Source organism: Macrobrachium nipponense, chromosome 13, assembly GCF_015104395.2.
Source record: "Macrobrachium nipponense isolate FS-2020 chromosome 13, ASM1510439v2, whole genome shotgun sequence".
Taxonomy (NCBI): Eukaryota; Metazoa; Arthropoda; class Malacostraca; order Decapoda; family Palaemonidae; genus Macrobrachium; species Macrobrachium nipponense.
Window position 1 is genome coordinate 79,772,084 of NC_087206.1, and position 14,630 is coordinate 79,786,713.

The 14,630-nt window shown below is 40.1% G+C and overlaps 1 protein-coding gene across 1 annotated transcript in view; it reads left to right on the plus strand.

Moving 5' to 3' along the window:
• The first annotated feature begins 10,527 nt into the window (after window positions 1-10,527).
• The window catches only part of LOC135225888 (ligand of Numb protein X 2-like), a 668,030-nt gene continuing 663,927 nt past the window's right edge, over window positions 10,528-14,630 (plus strand). Inside the window, exon 1 of the mRNA XM_064265461.1 lies at window positions 10,528-10,650. The gene's annotated coding sequence lies outside the window, so the exon portion shown is untranslated. The remainder of the gene's footprint in view (window positions 10,651-14,630) is intronic.

Consider the following 14,630-nt stretch of genomic DNA (forward strand, 5'->3'; position numbering starts at 1 on the left):
GGACTATGTCTACTAAAGCATTCTTTTTGTCGAACTCTGTAGTACTACCTTTTGCTGATGACATCATGACCACTAGATCAGTATACTATATAGCAAGGCCTTGCTATATAGTACTAAGTAGTTCGGTAAGTCATCGCCAGTTCTAGGCACTTAAAAGGCAGAGCGAGAATTGCTTAAGAAAATGCATTTTATCAGAAGTGGTTCCTCAATGAAATCTCGAAACCTCGCACTTGTTGAGTCAACAAACCTTAGACTACAACGTCTACTATTTGACTTAAGTTAGAAGATACTTGTATTTTCTGTGTGTGTAACAAATCCTGGATTAATTTGTTTTCATCGAACGTATGTCTCAGATTGGTAACAGCAAGAAAATAGTTTGGTAGCTTTGGCTAGACCCATGCACCTAAACTGTATACCCATTTGGTAAGAATGGTATATTATTTAAACCTTAATCTTAGTATAACTTAATTTCGAATTTATAAAAATAATTTATCTACTGTGAATGTTATAAAATAACCATGCCAAGAAAAAAAATAGCCTACAGCAACGACAAGGAAAAGAATATTGGTAAAACTCTAGGCTTATGCCTGTTGTTTCGGCAAGTATATTTAATTGTTTTTCGTTATTTTATGGACAGTTTTATTTTAAATACATAGAAATTACTTTCATATGGTATTTCTTATTCAACATTTATCTTTATATATGTGTGTACATGTGCTTTTACAAACGTTCGTCAAACATAAATGCGTTGGCATACTTCAGTGGGTGCAGAATTTAATTTTGTAGTGGGTACTATGTTATATTGCATTGCTTTTATATAAAACCAGGCAAATTCGTAAACTATCAAATACAGCTTTTCAATCATATTATTATTATTATTATTATTATTCTGTTGAATAAAATGGCAGAATTCAACGAATTAATCTTATATATTTTCTTTTCTATTTTTCTTATTACTCGCTTTTCTGGCTCAGCGATACTTCGCAATAATTGTCCAATATTCATATTAGGGATAATGCTGAAAGTTGTACTTTATTCAGAACAGGCTTTATTAATCAAAGACTGGTATTATCAGTATACTGGTATTATCAGAATACTGGTATATGGGAAGGCGTTCCTCTGGTTCAGATCAAGCAGGGGTCGTCGTCGGTGTTGGTATCATTCCGTAAGAGAGGTCAATGTCAGGCCGGGGCCGTCTCTGGTATTACTGGCTGCTGGTATAGCTCTGGCTTATCGCGACGTTTCAACCTTCTCGTAGGTCATCTTCTTGGTTGGTTAGCAGTAGAAGTGAATAGATAGTGTTGTTGTTGTTGTTTGAGATTAAGCTGGCCTTGTGCCAGCACGGGTTCTTGCTCGTAGAGCAGCCCGTATGTCATATTGAGTACTGTACTGATGTCTGCTTTGCAGATGATATAACTCAAATAGTCATACACCCAGAAAAACGTACTAGGAGAAGGGACCCAAATTTGAAAAGACAAGTAGCACAAAAAACAATGAACCAAATTGAAAGAATAAATCAATTTGAAAAGAAGTGGAAGATAAAGACAAATAAATCCAAATTCCAACTAGTATCGGTATCTGCATACAAACCTGCACAAATATTGTTAGACCAACAACCAATGAATTTTACTAAAAGTACAAGAATACTAGGAATGCAATTCGGACAAAGGGGAATATCAAAACATGTGAGAGAAAGGCTAAGGATAGCAAGAACACAAAATACAAAGCTGAAAAGGTTTAGGAATATGTACACATCTATCAAAATCCATTTCTACAAAAGCCTAATCAGACCAATAATGGAATATCCACCAATACCCACGTGCTTAGCATCGACTTCCAATATAAGTGCATTACAAAAATTCCAAAATAAGATTCTAAGGTCTGCAGTGAGAAACAATCAAGAAGATGACGATCTGAATATAGAACAAATACATAAAAAATACAAAATAGAACCAATTAATCAGAGATTATACAGACTGGCAACCAATATATGGAGTAAACTAGTTCAATACAATAGTGAATTAGTAGAAGAATCAGAAGCAGAAGAGAGAAACCTTGACCCAAACAACACTGACCACAGATGGTGGAGAAGAGTATCTTCATATATTCATCGCGATGAACCTCGACCATTATACTATTAATTAAGAAATGTCTTGTGAGAAAGTAATTTGTAGAATTTAATATGTAGATATGATGCAAAATCATTATGATAATTAAAATTAAATTTAGAGTTAGAAAATTGGAACTTTATTAAATATGATTATATTATGTAATAAAATTCAAAATATGTAATCTTTACAATTCACCATGTCATATAATGTATAATCATTATTGTATTATGTTAATATTAGCTAGAAAATTGTACCCTTACCCAAATATAATCGTGGATAAACCACACTTTACCTTACTCTTACTAATACTTAACTTTCTAAACTATTCCCTACCAAGGTTAGCTAGCTAACTATCCTCACTCTTCTTTCACCCATCTTACCTATCAGCTAAAAAAAAAAAAATGTCATATTAGTTGGAGATGTGAGATGTTTAGGATATGAAACTTTATTGGTGATACATGCATGACGTGGTGAAGGTGATTTGGTATTGAATGAAGGATTTGATGGGCAAGGTAGAAACCCTTTAAACCCTAAGGTACCCTTCAGTCGTAGGGAAAGCTCGATAGTAGTTAGTGTTGGCTAGTAGGAGAGACCTACAGATTGGAAGAATGAAGGTTTGAGTTGTAGGCACAATTAGCTATAAGATAGCTCGTGAAATTCTGAGGCATATTTCTTTTTCCGGTCCTGTTTCTTAAGGTGTGTGTTGTCTGGTGAGTGTGGTGGAGGGATAGTGATGAGTGTGAGGGGAGGGGTGATGAAGGAGGCTAGAGATGAATGGGGATGTCTGTTAAAGAGATTTTTTTTTTGTCTTGCATGTTATGTGAGTTAGGGTAGGATGGGGTAGTGATCATGATTGTTGGCACCATGTGCTGTCAGTCAGGGTAGTGTTCTGTTCCTACCTTGGTGGTGGGTAGGAGCATAGGAAACCTGCCAATTCCTGGGTGTTTGCTAGAATGTGCTTTGTGATTTGAGTGGTTGTGCGTTCATTTCCTATTTACCTATCTCTTAGTTGCTCCGTTTCTGGACAGTCTAAGAGGTAGTGTTCTAGAGGTTCTGGAATTCTTTCGCAGTACTTACATGGCTTGGGATCGCCTACTATCTTTTGCCAAGTGCATTAGTATCCAAGCTTTAGTCGATGGATTATGACTGCTAGTGCTCGTGACATATCTTTGGGAATGTCATGTGGTTGCAGACTGGTGGTGTCTACATACCACTTTGCAGTGTTAGAGCCTCCAAAGACTGCTCTCCTGACTTTGCTTTCTTCTTGCACTTGACAGTATGCTGCGGCTTTGCTTTTTAGTTGAGTCAGTGAGTGGCTGATTTTAATACCTATGTTGTTGATGTGTAACCCGCTCTTTGCTAGGGAGTCTGCTTCCTCATTTCCTTGGATTCCTATGTGACTTGGAATCCAGTTGAGAGTTATCTGTCTGTTTCTGGTTTGGTGGATGTTGGCAATTGCCCATATACTTGTCAGGAGTTTGATGTTTTCTTTTGCCTTGCCTTTTGTGATGGCTTGTATTGCTCCTTTCGAGTCGGTGTGGATAGTTGTATTTCCTAGTTTGTGTTGCGAGTCTTCTAGCGCTTTAGTGATTGCTATCAGCTTAGTCTGTAGAGTGGAGGCATTGTCTGAGAGCCTCCAGCTCCCTTTTAGTGATGTCGAGTAGACTCCTGCTGCCACCGCAGGGATGCTGAGGTCTACTGATCCATCTGTAAAGTATTCATTTGTGGCTGTTGTTTTCCTTATTGAATCTTGTGCTGCTTGTTTCAGCTGTTGGATGGTGCATGCTTCTTTGCTTGCCGGGAGGACTGTGTAGTTGATATTGAAGAGTTCTGGTTTCCAGGGTGCTGGTTCTACATACTCAGTGAGAGGAGAGTCTTCTCTGATGGCAGCAGCATGCTTTTGCATGCCTACTCTTCTTAGTGTTTCTAAAAGGTTGCCAGCGTATGTCTTGGGTGGTCTAGTTCTTCGTGGAGATCAATGCACTTTTTGATCTCTCTTTTTAGTGGACAGTTCCTTTAATTTTTTAAGGTTTTTAGCAGGATGGATGTTTCTCTGGTCTATTCTGTATGTCAGAGACTGTAATTTTGTTTCATATCTCAGAATGCAAAAGTTAGTCCACATTGGAGCACCTGTGATGAGTCGCAGGCATTGTTTTGAATTACTTCAAGGCTCTTTTGCTCTGTGCTTGTGAGACTGGTGAGAACAGGTGCGGCATACTCAACTGTTGACCTTATTGTTTGTATGTAGAAGGTTCTGAGGACGTGATATACTGCTCCCTGTTGTAGAGAGGTGATCCTTCTCATGGCATTGTGTCTGCATTTGACTTTCTGCTTGAGTATTTCAAGTTCTTTGCGTGGGGAGAATTGCTTGTTTATGTTTACTCCTAGGTATACAAAGTTGTCTACCCATTCAATGGGTTCACCCATGAGCTGTATTTCATTCGGGTCTAGACTGTGTTTGATGGCCATTGCTTTAGTCTTTGCAGTGTTGATTATTAGACCGAGGTCTGTAAATCTATTTTCGATTGGTATTATTGCGCTTTGCATGTTCTGGTGAGATCTGCGTCTGTCTGTGCTGACTAGGCAGACATCATCTGCATAAATGAATATTTCAACCCCATTGGCAGGGTGGTTGTGGCTAATTTTTCCATTAATACATTGAAAAGGAAGGGGCTGAGTATGCCTCCTTGAGGCGTTCCATTCTCCAGACTGAGAAAGTCCGAGCTTGCTCCTTGGAAGGTGACTCTGGCTTGTCTGTTTTGCATGTATCCTTTGGCCCATGCTAAAAGGTTGCCTTTCACTGCCTTGTCAGCCAAGGCTTCGAGGATGGCAGCTGCACTGGCTAGCTCATAAGCTTTTTCTAAGTCCAGAAAAACTACTATTGCTTTTCCCTCATTAATTGTGGTCATGACATCTGCTAGGCATTCTTGTGTGCCTATCCCCTCTTTGTAGGCATATAGGCGATGGTGTAGAGGTCCTGTTTTCCATTGCAGTCTGTTTAGCACCATTCTCTCTGCAGTCTTTTCTGTGCAACTGATGAGAGAGATGGGTCTGTAGGAGTTGGGTTCTTTGGGCTTGGGGATCGGTTGTGTATTTTGCTGGTTCCATTGTGTGGGTCTACTGCGCTCTGTGTATGTTCTGTTAATTATATGGAGATGAACTGTTTTGGCTGCCATTCCCATGTTCTTCAGCATGCTGTATGTGATAATGTCTGCTCCAGTGGCTGTGTCTCTTCCCTTTTGAAGGGCTTTGCCCAGTTCTTTTAGTGTGAATGGAGTGTCTGTGTCATCAGGGATACTGCAGGCCGTGTTAATGACTCTCCATCTTCCTGGGTCTAGTGCCACTTGCCTTTCTCTTGTGGTAGGTGTGCCGATTTGGTCCTGTCGGCAAAATGTTGTGCAAGTCTGTTTGCTTCAACTTGAGGATCAGGATGGTGTGGTTGTGTTATCTTGGTTTTTCCTGATATTTTGTTGAACCATTTGAACATTTGTGCAATGGGAGTAAGTCGGGTAGTCTGTGAGCACCATTTAAGCCAGGTTTCTTGCTTCACTTCTTTGGCAGTTTGTGTTGCATGGTTTATAACATCTCTTAGAAGAGCATGCATCTCATCAGTGGGATTGCGTCTGAAGAGTTTTCTTGTTCTATTTACTCTTGTGTTCATTTCCTTGATTCTTGTGTTATAGTACCAGCTGTCCTTGTGGGGGGTTTTGTTAGTGGTAAAAGTTTTCTTAGGCATGGAGATGTTTGCTGCATTTTGCAGGCTACTCACAAAGTCCTCCTGAAGCGTGTTTATGTTTTGGGCCGGAGTTTGGAGGTATTGTGTTGCCCACACAGTCATATGGTTTTCAAATGTGGGCCAATTTGCCAGGTCTGATCTCCATCCTGGTGGAGGGGGAATTTTTGTTATTTTTATGCTGGTTTCAGTTGCAAAGTGATCACTGGTTAGTATTGGGTGCACTTTCCATGCACATTCTTCCTTCAGGTTTTGGGATACGAAGCTCAGGTCTAGTGTGCCTCCTCGGAGGTGAGTAGCTTCGTTTGTGTCATTTAGCAGTGCTACTTCAGAAAATTCTTCCAAAAGCAGATGTATGTGTCTGCCTGCTGCATTTGTATGCTGTTTGGATTGTAGGCATGGATGATGAGCATTGAAGTCTCCTGCAAAGAATGTGTTTTCTCTGGAGGCAGCACTGAAGAGGTTCTCTCCTTCAAGGATTTTGTCATGGCCTTTGTATATGTTGTGAATGACTAGTGAGGTATTTTCTAGTCTTATCTGGATGCTTAGCGTTTCAATGCCTTGCCCACAGTCTATGTTTCTTATTTTCTCTGATGGAATTGTTGCTTTCACCAGGGTGATTAAACCTCTGTTTTCATTTGTGTGTGGGGTTTTGTATACTGTGTATCCCTGACATGAGAATTTGTTGGTTTCTCTAACAAGAGTTTCCTGTAGGAGGACAATGTCATGTTTTTCTACAAGCACCTGTGATTGCAGTGTGGCGTATTTTGAATTGGCACTGTTTATGTTCCATTGAAGGATTTTTAGGGTTGTGTGTGTGCCGTTTCCGTCGCTTAGGGTGTTGTTTGGGTCTTGATTGTTTTGCTCCATTTTAGTTTATCAATGATACTAGTGTTTTCCTGAGATCTGGTGTAAAGTGTTGCTCTGGGAGTAAGTGGCGGAGAACTTGTGTTACTACAGATGCTATTTCTCTCCTGAGTTTTTCGTGTGTGAGGATGTAATTGTGACTGTTGATGGGGGGCTCTGGGGCACTGCCCCGACTACCAGTACAGGTGCTACTCTCATGAACGGGGTGGGAGGAAGAGGGCATGGTGTGATGATTGGGTGGGGTGGGGAGGAGAGCCTGTTTTGGTGTGGAGTAAGGTAGGAAGGAAGTCGTCTGTGTGTATTGTTGTGTGCCATTTGCGAGTTTGGTGTCTCGGCTGACGTATGGGGTCGTTGGGGTTGCTTGCTGTTGTTTCTGAATGGGTGGCTGGTGGTGTTGGGGTTTTTGTGATTGTGGTGGTTCTGGTTTGTGTGTGTCTTGTTGAGTTGATTGCTGCTATTGTCTGGAGAGATCTTTTTGGGGTTCTTGCTGTCTAGTAGGTGGTTGTGATTGTGATGTGTATTGTTGTGTGTGATTTGAATGTGCTGTGGTCGGGGGTGGGGGAGATCCTTTCATTTTCCAGGTCCTTTTCAGTCTCTCCATGCAGCCTTTGTACCATGCATGGTGTCCTTTGTGGCAGTTGGGGCATCTGGCTGTAGTTGCTTCTTTCCTTTTGTGCCTATCGATGCAGGCGCTGATGGTGGAGTGCTTATACCTCTCAGGGCACTCCAGAATTCCTGCAAACCAAGGATGTATGTGCGCTACATCGATGACACCTTCGTCAGCGCCGACTCCCAGGAAGAGATAGAGCAGCTGCGACGTGCATTTCATGATCACAGCTGCCTTTCCTTTACCATAGAACACTGCCAAGACCGCCGCCTCCCCTTCCTCGACGTCCTTGTCGAGCAGCAAGACACCCGATTCCGCACGAACGTGTACACGAAGCCGACGAACCTGGGTATGTGTATGAATGGAGAGAGCGAGTGCCCTAAGAGGTATAAGCACTCCATCATCAGCGCCTTTGTCAGGAGGGCCCTCTCGCACTGCTCTTCCTGGAACGACACACATAGTGAACTGGAACGAACGGCTCAGGTCCTCGTCGACAACGGACACACTAATCGCGCCGTCGATGCTGTGATAGCAAAGAAAGTTGAAGATTGGTACCTCCAGGAACCCCGCCCCGACATCCCAGAGCCCATCAAGCTTTTTTACAAAGGGCACTTTCACCGAAGGTATGAGGAGGACGAGCAAGCCCTCTTGACCATCATAGAGAGAAACGTCACCCCCACCAATCAGGACAAGACCATTCATTTAATAATATCTTATAAAACGAAGAAGACAAGCACCCTGGTGATGAGGAACAACCCAGCGGCTCCCCTGCAGGATCCCTTGAAGAAGACGAGCGTGGTCTACCGATACACGTGCCCCGTCCGAGGATGCCTCGGCAAATACATCAGCATGACAGCATGACCACCATGCGATTCTCCAAGAGAATCTCCTGCCACGCCCAAGAGGGAGCCATTTATAATCATGCCAGGACTGCCCATAACGTAAGATTAAAAAGGAACGATATTGTACCTAATATCGAAATAATTGACCAAACCACCGATCCCCGACGTTTACGAATCCTGGAAGCCCTCCATGTAGGAAAGGAAAAACCTAACTTGAACATTACCCAAGAAACGTTTCTCCTCCCTACCGCCGCCCGAAGATCAGCAGCGAACAACCACCCAAATATCCAGGAGCACCAGCGGGATGATAGGATTCCTACCGCAGGTAGGACTCCTGACATTCATTCCCCGATACACTACTCTAGCGCTAGCACGGCTGCATCCCTGCAACCATCGACGAGAGATCCCAGACTTCGCCCCAGACCGGCTCGACCAATGAGAACGCAGCTCTAGGATTCGAGCCGCTATAAATATCGGCATGTAGACACCATCTCTTCACTTCTACTGCTAACCAGCCAAGAAGATGACCTACGAGAAGGCTGAAACGTCGCGATAAGCCAGAGCTATACCAGCAGTAATACCAGTTGAATACCAGAGACGACCCCGGCCTGACATTGACCTCTCTTACGGAATGATACCAACACCGACGACGACCCCTGCTTGATCTGAACCAGAGGAACGCCTTCCCATATACCAGTATTCTGATAATACCAGTATACTGATAATACCAGTCTTTGATTAATAAAGCCTGTTCTGAATAAAATACCACTTTCAGCATTATCCCTAATATGAATATTGGACAATTATTGCGAAGTATCGCTGAGCCAGAAAAGCGAGTAATAAGAAAAATAAAAAAGATAATATATAAGATTAATTTGCTGAATTCTGCCATTTTATTCAACAGAATTTGTTTAAAAGAGGGTCTTCTTCCAAAATATTATTATTATTATTATTATTATTATTATTATTATTATTATTATTATTATTATTATTATTATTATTATAAATAGAAGTATCCATTAACAATAATGGAAAATGAGGCCACCTTGCTCGTCAGTGGAACCTGATGAAAATAGCACGGATTATCCGACGTTAAAAGTTCGTCGTTGATGACGGGAGCTTCGTTATTCTGTTACCCTGTGTTGTTGACTGGGGGCGCAAGGTTTGTTATGCACAGGCATGTGTAGTTCATGCCCTGAATACATTTTGCTTTTCCGAATGTTGCTCGTGTTAATGCAAACACCTCATTTGATGAATTTGACTGCGGGCTTTGTGTTTCGCCATATATCTAGACGCATAGTCACTATCTATATGTAGTACGTATGTAGTAGTAGTAGTAGTGTATATATATATAATATATATATATATATATATATATATATATATATATTATATATGTGTGTGTGTGTGTGTGTGTGTGTGTGTGTGTGTGTATGTATGTATATAAATTGCTCACGATCTGAAGGTACATTAACTTGCGTAGCAACTAAAGCAGACTCGAATGACAATGAAAATGACATAAATAGCAGTCGATAGACAAATACAAGAACAGCAGTATTTTCTATTTTCCTGATAAGTAAATTTGACAGTGCTTTATAACTAACATAAACCATCTTAAAGCACTCTTAGTAAACATAAGTAGTATAAAAAAGTATCAACCTGTCAGAATGATATTGGTTGGTCAGGGCTCTAGGCTCATCATTTATATATATGGCGTAACACAATCGAAAGGGGAGTTGCCCAAAGCCTCTTTTCTTAAATAAATCTTATCACCTTTTAACTTCAGGAAATTTATTCAACGGTAATACAGACATTACTCGACAGAACACAAACCCACTGCAAATCTCTTACCGTTGACATAACCAAATATACAGCTATGAAAGCGATTATACGTATATGACTAACCGGCGTCAATTAAATTCACCTGACGACGTTGTTATGCATTTATTTTAAACAATGGTGATCGATCGGGAACAGTTACCAGTTACCAAATATTCTTTACCTGCTCGAGTACTCGTTTTAATAAGTTTTTTTATATTTTTTTTATATTTTCGTTATATTTATAATAAAAAAATTTGGATTTATTTTTCGAAATGTTTCATGGAGATGAATGAGCTATGAACCGTCACTTCGACACAAGGTAAAAGAAATTCTGTTAATATAACGGGAATAAAGCATTGTGGGAGTAAAGTAACCCGCAGGATTAATAGTTACATAATAATTTTGTCATCCTGTAGGTGTTATTTTTAGTGCAGACACCCATGGACCGCGAAAATCCCGTTTTCTATTCTCCTCCGGTCGTCGGTGGAAGGAGAGGAAGAAGATTCCAGACATTCCAGGGGTCCCACAAGGCGAACTTCTGCCTGGGCTCACTAGATGGCATCATCAGGTGTACCTCACCTGTAAGCGAGAGAGACAACAACAGTTTGTGTTTGAACTGGTGTGAAGTGTGGACGTGTACGCTTTGGATTTTACTTCCCCGGCGATTAAGTAAGTGTAACTGAAGGCTATTGTTTGAGTGTCCTTCTGTTTAAATTGTTTTTGTTTTGTCTTTTCATTAAAAGGACTATTTGTAGGTGGTGTCACAGAAAATGTTGGAAAAGCGAAGTTTTCCTCCCAAGACGGCGTGTGGGGTGTCTGTGTTGTCAGCTGAGAGAGCAGGATACCAAGTCCAAGTTGATCCTTATAATTTATCCTTTAAATGTCTGCTCTGTTTTTCCCGGTGTTACTGGGGCACTTATACCCATATCTGACTGTAGATTAAGACCTCTGTTCATCCCTAGCCTGGGAAACCGTCCATTCCCGATTCAGTCGCTGTATGAATGAGATAATCAAATACTGTGCCCACAAGGTCAGAATAGAGATGCCGATTAGATGTTTATTATCGTATCCTGTGTTTTTTATTTCTATACTAAGAATTAAAACATACTTTTTACTATTTTAAATTACGGAAACGCAATGTCATCAAACCTTAGGTCTATTCATAGAATACTTTTAACACGAAAGGGGGTCGTCGTGATAATAGGCCTATAGTTTTTAACCCAGATTATTACAGTAGATAAAATCAAATTCATTATCAAGGCCTGCGTTGGCGTTGCTATCGCGATGAGGTTGGCGGGTTCCCATGAAGGTGTATGGAATGCTAAAAAGGCTACATTTGACCCGTCTTGCTGATCAGAGATTAACGAGCTGTTTTTGGTGGTGGGCTGTCTCGTGCAGATCACCATTTGAAGCGCGGTGTGTTGAAGTACTACTGTTTTTAACGTTGTAGTAGGTCTTGCGTGGGTCTCTTTTCAATGGGAAATTAAAAATAGGCCTAATTTTTACAAACTTCATTTTAAAAATCTCTCTCTCTCTCTCTCTCTCTCTCTCTCTCTCTCTCTCTCTCTCTCTCTCTCGTGCATGTATTCTTTGACCAAGGCCTGCCTATTCATCTTAAAGATCTCTATTCAAATTCAGCTCAGACTTTTTTAAAGATAACTTTTTTTTTCTCCTTAGTTTGCATTTTGCTGTACTTTATTTTGTCCGTGAATCGTCATGTTTGGAGGTAATAAAAGACCAGGTATTCTTTAGACCTTGTAAAAGACGGCCTGGTTGTATGGTCCCAAGGGACGAAGCTGGGTGATTTCGCCTACCACGTCTCATGTTGCCATTTCATTTTCCTTATGTTTTTTTTTGTGAGGACCGTGCGGGGTGTTCTCTAGACCAAGACCATTGCTCTAAACCGCGCTTGTATTAATCAATAACTGTTATTTTTTTTCTTTTTAGCGCTGTGTTAAGTCTTGTTCCATCCACTGAATTTTGTTAGGCCTATATACCTTCAGTTACAGCATCCAACACCTTTAATTTTTTTATATTTCTTTGACTTTTTCCTTAAATCTTTTTATTTATTTAACAGTAATTAATTAAAGAAAAGTATTTCATGGAACGTTTACTCCGTTAATAAAGGAAAAGTTTATGAACCGGTTAATAAAAGGTAAACGATATGTTACATACAGTCGTCTAAGTAAATGCAGTTAACGGTATAGATTTCCCAACCTCTGGCTCAACCAATACATAATTCAGTGCACAAGAGGGGAAAAAGCTTTGACTTGAAAAATGTATACCATTTTTTTCCCTTTCATTAATCATGCATACAGGCACTGCGACCAGCCTTTGTGGTCACAGACATCGCTGAACACAATTTTTATTTATTTTTTTTTTTTAAATTTTAATTTTATATTTCTTTTTAGCGATCCTCTTGAAGTTCGTTTAGGACTTCATTTCATTGTACGTGACCTCAACATGTTTTCGTTTCGTTCTCTCTCTCTCTCTCTCTCTCTCTCTGCTCTCTCTCTCTATCTCTCTCTCTCTCTCTCTCTCTCTCTCTTCTCTTATATATATATATATATACATATATATACATATATATTTATATTATATGTATATATATATATATATATATATATATATATATATATATTTATATATATATATATTATATATATATATATATATCTATATATATATTTATATAATATATTATATTTATATATTTATAATATATATATATATATATATATATATATATAATATAATATATATTATTAATATATTATATTTTATATTGTTCCTGTTGGTATATTTTTGTGTGAGGCCGTTTTATAAATTTTAGCATTTTGTGCTACGTCGTAATGCACGTTAAACTCATGTTTTATATTTGATTCTTGCTTTAATACTGTGCTAGATAACCTTAGCAAAGACTGGCATGGCCACTTTCCGTGAGGAATTATTGCTTATTAATTTGGCTGCTTTGTTAGTTAACCCTTGCAACTTTTTCACCAAACAATTTGGGAGACTTCATAGGAAGAATTAGTATTACGATGACGTATTAGGCAGGTAAGGGCTTTGTCTCGGGTCCAAGGAGTGTTTTGCGGCGGGGGGGGGGAGGTTTCCGTGCAATCTTGCTTTTTAGTGAAAGGCAGGCGCATCGCCAATAACTGTGGAAACTGCTGCCTTGCAGGTGGACTTTTTAGCCAAAGGCGAGGCCCACCGCCAATAACTGTGGTTGATGACAGCAAGGGCATGCAGTCAGGAAAACCCCTTTGCCAAATAATAAACCCTGCCTGATGTTGTAAGGAAAGGCGCATCAGGCAACCGACCTCTAAGGGATAACGGTGGGAAAGAAGAATCATTGCACCGAACTATCCCCCTTTGAACGATGGCACATTTCCTGGTGTCTGTCTCTTCTTAAATTGAGAGACAAGTTGACTGACTCGGAAAACGCGGCGCACCAAGGGCTTAAATTTAAGCACGAGAGCCCTTGGTGAACTTACCTTATAGAGTAACTGGTCTCAAGTTATGTTTATCTGGCGGCTGGTTGAGCCGATCGGGCATTTTGTACCCGTTCTGGAACCTTGTCTTGTTACAGCTTACGAGTAGATTTTTGGCCTCAAGGTACCGGTTCCTCTTCTCGAGTTTCACGATTCAAAGAAGACCTTTTTTCAGGTATACTGTGCTTGTCTTTTTTCCCCCTTTTTTCATTATTTTTATTCCTCCCCCCCCCCTCCCCTTTTTTCCTTCGTGATTAGAAGTTAATTTTTTTTATTTGTCAGGCTTCCTCTAGTTGTCGATCACGATTGTTACGCACGCTGTTGAATTTCATCTTGATATGAGAACCGCATAACCCTCTCTCTCTCTCTCTCTCTCTCTCTCTCTCTCTGTAAAAGTGGAGAGAGAATAGAACTAGGCCTCAGAGTCAGTGGAGAATCTTCACTCAATGAATTAACTCTGCATCCGGACCAGACCACTTCCCGGCAGTGCTATTGAAACCATGCAGACTAAAGCGCAGGAAACAGCTTTCTCTGATGCTGAGAATTATTAAGCTAAATCGTACCAAACTGTGTCACAAACATCCCACTTTGCAAAGATTTTTGAGGAAATTATAAGGATGGTAATCGTTTGACTTCTGACCCGATGGTTATTCTTCTCTCTGGCGACCAACAGGGCTTTATTATTATTATTATTATTATTATTATTATTATTATTATTATTATTATTATTATTATTATTATTACTCAGAACGAGATCAGATAATCGGCTGATTAGTCACAATCAGTGACGATTTAACATGCTCTATTCACACCAACAGAATCCTAGCAAAGTGCATTAGGTACTAAGGACGTTCTTAAAAAAGAAAGAAAGAAAGAAAAGAGATGTTAAGTATTAACACCATGCGGCGCACGCTATGAATGGCGTTGGTTAGACCAATTATAGACTAATGTTTCCCAGTCTTAAAACTGGAGTCAGATGCTATCTGTCTCACTTCATAGTACCAGAATCCAGCGGAGATTGACAGTTCATGATCATTTGTTCTTAGGCCTCTAATCTATGGAATAAAGTACATCATTATTGCAGGCGAGCCCAGATCAGCAAGTACTTTTATTTATTAGGTAGAAGTAGACGAGTTTCTGGCTATCATACCGGATGAA